Below are 7,716 nucleotides of genomic sequence, written 5' to 3' on the forward strand. Positions count from 1 at the left end.
AGGCACCCCCCCATCCCCAGAGGACCTGGACCCAGGGCTCAGCTGGTTGGACTCGCAGGAGAGCTTGGTGCTCAGTTTCCCCATCTACGCAGTGACAGTGTGGTTGATGCTAAGCCTGGTGAAAACCATGACATTCCTGACTCAGAGATTCTTAATCTGGGACTAGGGCCCATGGATGGGATTTGGGGGACTCTCAGTGGTTCCGGAAATTATATACAGAATGATGTGGGTATGTATGCATGTGAATGCTTCTGGAAAAAGGGTCTAGAGCAGCACGGTCCAATAGGAATGTCATGCAAGCCACATACGTCAGAATTTTAATTTTTAAAAAAATCTTCAATCAACCAAGATAGAAGATTGTTTTCTATTTGTTCTAAAGAAAATGATATTATAAAATCTGTGTCAAATAAAGAGAAATCAAAGAATATGCAACCAAACAGCGAAGGGAAAGGTACAGAGGTTAATTAATGGCAATTAATTAGTTTAAATAGTATGTTACTTTAAAAATTTTGTGATGTTTTGGCATTTATCAGCCTTTTAAAATTTGAATTTTTGTGTGATTTTTTTAAAAAAGATTTTATTTATTCATTTGAGAGAGACAGAGAGAGCACAATCAGGGGGAGCAGTAAGCAGAGGGAGAGGCAGAGGGAGAGGGAGAAGCAGGCTCCCCACTGAGCAGGGAGCCCGATGCGGGGCTCGATCCCAGGATCTTGAGACCATGACCTGAGCTGAAGGCAGACGCTTAACCGACTGAGCCACCCAGGCACCCCTATTTTTGTGTGATTTCTTTTATCATTCCAAATAAATACTTTTGTACCTAATTTTATATCAACTTTAGGCTCCATGAAACATGGATCTAGGCCATATATCACACCATTCAAAGCACTTTACATATATAACATATTTATTCATCCCCCAAAACTCTACGAGGCAGGTGTTATTATTATCCTAATTTTACAAATGAGAGAACTGAGGCAGGAATTGGTTGAGGGACTGCCCCCAGGTCACCCTGGGGGTCTAGTCCAGAGGCAGTGTTTTTAACCACCATCTGCAAGACAGACTCTCTCCAACAGAACTGCAGGCAAGGGAGAGCATGAGAGTGTCCCTGGATCCAGCCTTGCCTGAAGGAGTGGATCTAGTTCTGGGCTTTTCATTTGGGTCTCAGCTCTTCCCTCACCCACCTTAACTCCAGGAAAGAAAGGTTCAGTTACTCCTCTCCCTTTACCTTCCCCTAGAAAAACACTTGATGACAGTGTCATGGAGGAGAGGAGACACCTGACAGGGGTGGAGGAGGAGACAGAGCTGATGCCAAGCTGAGTCTCAATTCTAGGCAAAAGTCCTGAAGCGAGTGATGAGACAGGTGGCAAGATGTATCGTGTGAGGCAGGGATGACACATGCTTCAGCATTCAGCACTAATTAGCATGTCAAGATCGAGGCACAGGCAGGTCTGCTCTCTTGCCTCATGAGGAAGTGATTATTCACTCTGTTGACAAAAGAGAAAGGACCATTTCCTGTCCAGGACTGCTCAGGACCAAGCAGGAAAGAAGCACTGGTCCTTCTCATTCTAGGGCTATTGGAATGAATAAGCCTTTCTCTAAGCAATGGACAGGATACCACCCAGCCAATCCATTCATTCATCCAACAGATACTTATTGAATGTCTACCATGTCCCCAAGAGAGGGCGAGCCAGGGCAGTAAAAACAGGCCTGATCCCCACCTAACAAAGCTTCTGTCAGGCAAAAATCTGTCTTCTACTCCACGTCTCTCAGCCAATGGAACACATCAGTGTCTCAGAACCTGGGACATTACACTGCAGGTTCTGGAGTGCTGGGCTGGTACCTGACCCAGAATAGAGCCTCTGGAATTTCGAAATAAAGAGCCATAGAAGAGCTATAAACAAACACCATTCAGCTAATTAATTTTGTCTGGAGGCAGTGGTAGCACGTACATGAACTTCAGGATGAGTTAAGAAATAAGAGCATGTCTCAAGAACTACAGATGTGGGGCGCCTGGGTGGCTCAGTCGTTAAGCGTCTGCCCTCCGCTCGGGTCATGATCTCAGGGTCCTGGGATCGAGCCCCGCATCGGGCTCCCTGCTCCGCGGGAAGCCTGCTTCTCCCTCTCCCACTCCCCCTGCTTGTGTTCCCTCTCTCTGTCAAATAAATAAATAAAATCTTAAAAACAACAACAACAAAAAAAACCCTACTGATGTAACTGGACCAACCTCCCTGTAAGACTCTTCTGCCTTCCCTGCCTGGCTTCCTCCATCTCTAGGGGGCTCTGCCTGCCCCCCACTCTGCCCTATTGGTCTTTTCCTCTCAGGTTCCTCTTTTCTTTCTTTTTTTTTTAATTAAAGATTTTATTTATTTATTTATTTGAGATAGAGAGAGAGACAGCATAAGCAGGGGGGAGCGGAGAGGAAGAAGCAGGCTCCCTGATGAGCAGGGAGCCCAATGTGGGACTCGATTCCAGGACCCTGGGATCATGACCTGAGCCAAAGGCAGACGCTTAACGACTGAGCCACCCAGGCGTCCCTCAGATTCCTCTTTTCATAAACCTTCCACACATTGGAAATGTGTGTGAGCATTTAAATTTATTATATTTATAATTTTTATATTCTAGCTCATAGTTTTAAAAAAGATTAGTTAAGCCCTTTATACATTTCAAAACACAAACCAAAACTAAACTGTCGTAAGCATGAATAAGGCCCTCTATCGATTTTTATTTCCGTGGATTAGTTTATCTCAGTAGAAAAAAATCATTCTCTAAACTTCAGTGGTGGCCTCCACCACATCACCAGATTTCACAGGAGAACGCTACCCAGACCCTTGTCCAGAGTTTCAGGTATCCTGCTGTGCTGCCCGGAGTTCATATGAAATATACTCTTCTCTCTCCACCTAGCATTGACTCATCTGAATTGTGGTATTTTTCCTGTAAACACCCAACAAACCAACAACCCCAAGGGGGAGGACCCTGAGACAATGATCAGCTTGCCAGGGTTTAGGAAAGATGGGTACATCTGTGCCACCTCAAGGCCTGGAGCCCCAGCCAACCTGACCCCTTCCTGCGACCAACTAGAGTGGCACCCGAAGCTCCCCTCTCATGCCAAGAACTCTTCCTTCCCTCTAGCCCCACGGGGGGTGCAGTGAGTGATTGAGATGGAACTGAGCACTGGGGGTCAAGCCTGGCCCCCCATCATGCTCCTTGGCCACAGCTATGGTTGATATCTTTTCTCATGTAGCAGGATTTTAAAATATATATGTAAATGTGTTTTTAATGTTTTGACCCTTCCTCCTGCTCATCTTCCCCCTCTTGGCCAATGGCACCCGTTGTCAAAGCTGGAGATGAGAACACAAAAGGGGCCCCCCTCTTCTACTTCAAGTCTCAAAGTCAACTCTCCAGAGACAAGGCCTGAAGGCTGGACATTGTGAGAAAAATTAAGTTGCCAAAATTTCCCTTTACATATCACAAGCAAAGCTTTGAAATGTGAGTCCTGTGTGCTTAGGGCACATGCTCACCCAACTTAAAAATGAATGGAGGGGCACCTGGGTGGCTCAGTCTGTTAAGTGTCTGCCTTTGTTTCAGGTCATGATCTTGGGGTCCTGGGATCCAGCCTCATATCTGGCTCCCTGCTCAGCGGGGAGTCTGCTTCTCCTTCTCTCTCTTCCCCCCACTTTGTGCACTCTCTCTCTCTGTCTGACGCTCTCTATCTCAAATAAATAAATAAAATTAAAAAAAAAAAAGATGAATGGAGAAAGGCTCTATAGTTCCAGGATGGGGAGAATGGAGAATAACAAGAAGTCAGAGAGTCATGTATCTCAGCTCCTGCTTCAGCCCCAAACCCTGAGAGGGCATTATGCACAACTGTGGGCTTGGTCCTCTCTCCGAAGATGCATCCTGGGAAAAGTCACATCCTCTGAGAGAAGCATCTGTTCAACTTGGTGATGCCCATGGTGTTGTTAGAAATGATTGAGAAAGGGTCTAGGTAGGGCAAGAGCCAGCAACGGTGGCCCCCAATCTCTCTAGGCCCCCTTATGATATGGAAGAGATCCAGAAGTCTTTCTGAGCTCTCACTGAGGGTGTAGAAGGTAGCTAAGCTGAGAGGCAGGGAACAGTCTAGTTCTGCCATGGAAAGGCGTGAGGTGTGACAGAAGCAGACACCAGTCTAAGCCAAAGGATGGACAGGGTCTGGATGAGGCACAGACTATTCTCAGCTGCCAAGAGAGCTGAGGTGGGTCCGAGTCAGCAGGGTCCTGGCCCTGACCAGGCCAGCATAAAATAGGACAGTTGTCCCACCAGCTGGTGGTATCAGCTATGGTGTAAGAAAGAGCCCAAAGCCCAGGCCCAGGAGACCCCAGAAAACCCCAGGTAGATGCTGGGCTACATCCCCTCAAGGCTGTTGAAGCTCCCCGCTATGCTTAGCTGCCATCTTGACTACAGGATGGGGGTGGAGATCTCCAAAATAAGCATTTCCTAAAAGTGGTTGAGTTTACCCAGAACCAAACCTGAAGTGGCAGATTTTAATTCCTCCCAGCCCACTGCAACCTCCCCCCTTACACAACCATCTAGAAGCTCAGGGGCTGGGATATAAGATAACACAAGTAATCAAAATGAAAAAAAATCTAAATGGGATGTGTGGAAAAAGGTTCACAGAGGAGGAATCCTTAAGAGGAGATTTGGAAGATGAGTTAGTACTTATTGATCATTGTAACACCAATGTACAGTATTCTGTGCTATTTAAAAGTGGAGTACCGGTATATTTATTGGTATAAAATGTTATTTCAGAAGTCATCCAGCCACTGTGCTCAGACTTTTTGGCTCTCTGCAGCCCCTCCCCATTTCTACCACTTCCCAGACCCTCTTCCCACAGCCCCTTCTGGGCCATCTTCATCACTCAGTTCCTACAACCTCCTGTCTTGCCCATATCATATTGCCAGCCCTTCCCATCCTCCCGCTTCCCAAAAAGGCTGAGTAGAGGAGCCCTGTGAAGCAGATGCTTCCCACTTAGACATGAGTCAGGCACCCACGAGACCCTCCCATACACCTCCCAGTGCAGAGGAGTGGCCCAGAAGCAGAAGTCCTGGGAGCCCCATTCCTGGAAGGCTTGGACAAGAGGCAGGGGACCAGCTCCATCAGGGGCCGCCCCTCTGAGGACACTGGGTGGGAGAGCACTGAGATCAGAGGTGACAGAGTCAGCCTTTCTTTTGGTATCTAAAATATGGAAGAAGAAAATGAAATCAGTCTCTACATCTTAAAGCCAATATCAATGACTGTTGTTCCATTTATACTGAGAATACTTGCCAAACACAACTCTTCCCTGCACAGTCTGTCACTGCAGTAAAATTCTAAATCAAACTGAAGTACATTCTGTACATATTGAAATTAATAATAACTTTATATAGAATACTCTGTCTATAGGTGATAAAACAAAAGACCAAGACCATCAGTAAATGCTTTCTTTGAAACAAAAAATGTAGCTAGGTATTAAAAGATTGCAATCTCTACAAAAAGATAATTAACAAGTTTCAGTAAGATGTTCTCAAAGTTATCAAATAAGAGCTGGCCAGAGGACCCAGAGGAAAGTTAGAAGTTTGGAAGTTTAAAGTTTGAAAGGTTTTTTTGTTGTTTGTTTTATTGAAGTATAATTAACATTGACTTATATAGATTCAGAAAGAGATTTTCCAGCACCTGGGATTACTGGCTCTTAACTCCAAGATAATAACTTTACATACTTAGTTTCTTAAGAACACACTTCTAAAAAATATCAATATTATTTCTGTCAACTTTTTATTATTAAATATTCACCTTTTCATACAGTGTTTAATTTGCTATTTTAAATATTTTTGACTTTCAAAGCTAACTATATATATATGTTTGTACATATATATGTATTTAATGTTAATATTTATGTAAATGGAGGGCAAAGAGCAGTGGGAACAGGGGTGCAGGTCATGAAGCAGGCTGACTATGGGCAGCTCAGCACTGAGGGGTGCACTGGTGGGAAGGGATGAGACCACTAAGTCAGAATGAGTCTCCTTTTCACCAGCCTAAAATCTGCTGACCCTGAAGAAGTTCTCAGTATTTGTTGGCTCAAAGAGGCTTGAGGGAATGAGAAACAGGGACAGAGAAACAGACTTGCTCAGATCAAAGGATGCATCCCTGACAGAGCCAGAAATCTAGACCAGGATCTCTCACACATGTACACATACATACCCTTTCACACCCATCATTTAGCTTTCGGAACAATAAGCCCATGTTTGCATGGAGTGGTAGGTGTACAACTGGCCCAAGTTCAAAGAGCCAGCTGTGGATAATTAGGGAGGAAACTGTGCACACCCATCAGCAGGAGCCATTCCAGCATGGGTCCATCACCCCATACCTTCAGGAGGCTGAAGGAGGCGCTGGGTTGTGAGGGGGGATGGGGGGGTTGGAGAGTCAAGAGAAGGAGACAAAAGGATGGTGAATCAGAAGCCAAGACCAGCAACTGAAAACAAAGTACCAGTACAGACATAATGGTGAGTGAAAGAAACCAGACACAGAAGAATACACACTGCAGGATTCCATGATTATCAGGATCTGGAAGAGACAAAATTAATCTTTGGTGATGGAAGTTAAAATGTGGTTACTTTTGCTTGGGATTATTTTCTGGGAGGAGGCACAAGGGAATCTTCAGATGAGATGAAAATGTTCTATGTCTTGACTGAGGTGGTGGTTACTCAAGATGTATTTTTATGTAAATATTCAACTAGCTGTATATCTATGATTTTGTACCTTACTGTATAAGTTATACTCAATTAAAAATAAAAACCCAAAAGATGGAGTTGGGAGTCTGCATTTAGGAACGGGGTCAGAGAGTGAAAAAGTAAATTAATTGGTGGTTTAAAACACTAGGAAAGCTTAGGTACCCCTAAAGGTAAAAGTGCAGATGAATCTGAAAATAGGATGATGCATTAGAAACTGGTAGAAGAATCCTAGTCTCACAGATTTCCTGCCAAATCCCAGCAAAAGATGGAAAATTTACTCTAGGGAGAGGAGGAAGATTTGAGGACAACAGACAGCTGTGAACAGGCAATTTGAAAGGGAGTCCATGTACTGAAATGGGTGTCACCACCTCCACTTCTTTCCCCATTCAGCCCTCAGAATGCTGGCAGCCAGCCACATGCCTCTCCTGTCACCAACCATTACCAACACCACCAGACAAGAGAATAGAGATTCCCTTCCAGGGAAACTGAACAACAAAAGATAAAAAGCTACCAGTACTAACAGGTAAGCATTTTACTACACAGTTTTAGGTCTCTGCCTAATCAACCTACAGTGAAGTCCCTACTCAACCAGGTCAAACTATATGCACAGAACTTCTGAGGTCACTTTAGTGCCTCACTCTTAATGTGAACTAATAGCCAGGTGTCACCAGACATTTGAAGAAATCCTCTAAGTCATCTAATGAAGACGGAAGATAAAAACTACAAACTAAATAAAGAGACTTAGAGGAAACAGAGACAATGCAGGAGGGAGAGGAAAACTTAAAAAAAAAAAAAAAACCTACACTTTTTCTGGTGAGATAAAAAATATGATGTACCTATGTAAGAAAAAAATGGGATGCCATAAAATGGGACATTCAGAGAATATAAAGAACTCCTGTACATTAAAAATATGATGGCAGAAATAAATAAAATTAATAGAAGAATTAGTCAATAAAGTTGAGAAAAATCTCTC

Source organism: Phoca vitulina, unplaced genomic scaffold (assembly GCF_004348235.1).
Source record: "Phoca vitulina isolate PV1807 unplaced genomic scaffold, GSC_HSeal_1.0 scaffold20, whole genome shotgun sequence".
Taxonomy (NCBI): Eukaryota; Metazoa; Chordata; class Mammalia; order Carnivora; family Phocidae; genus Phoca; species Phoca vitulina.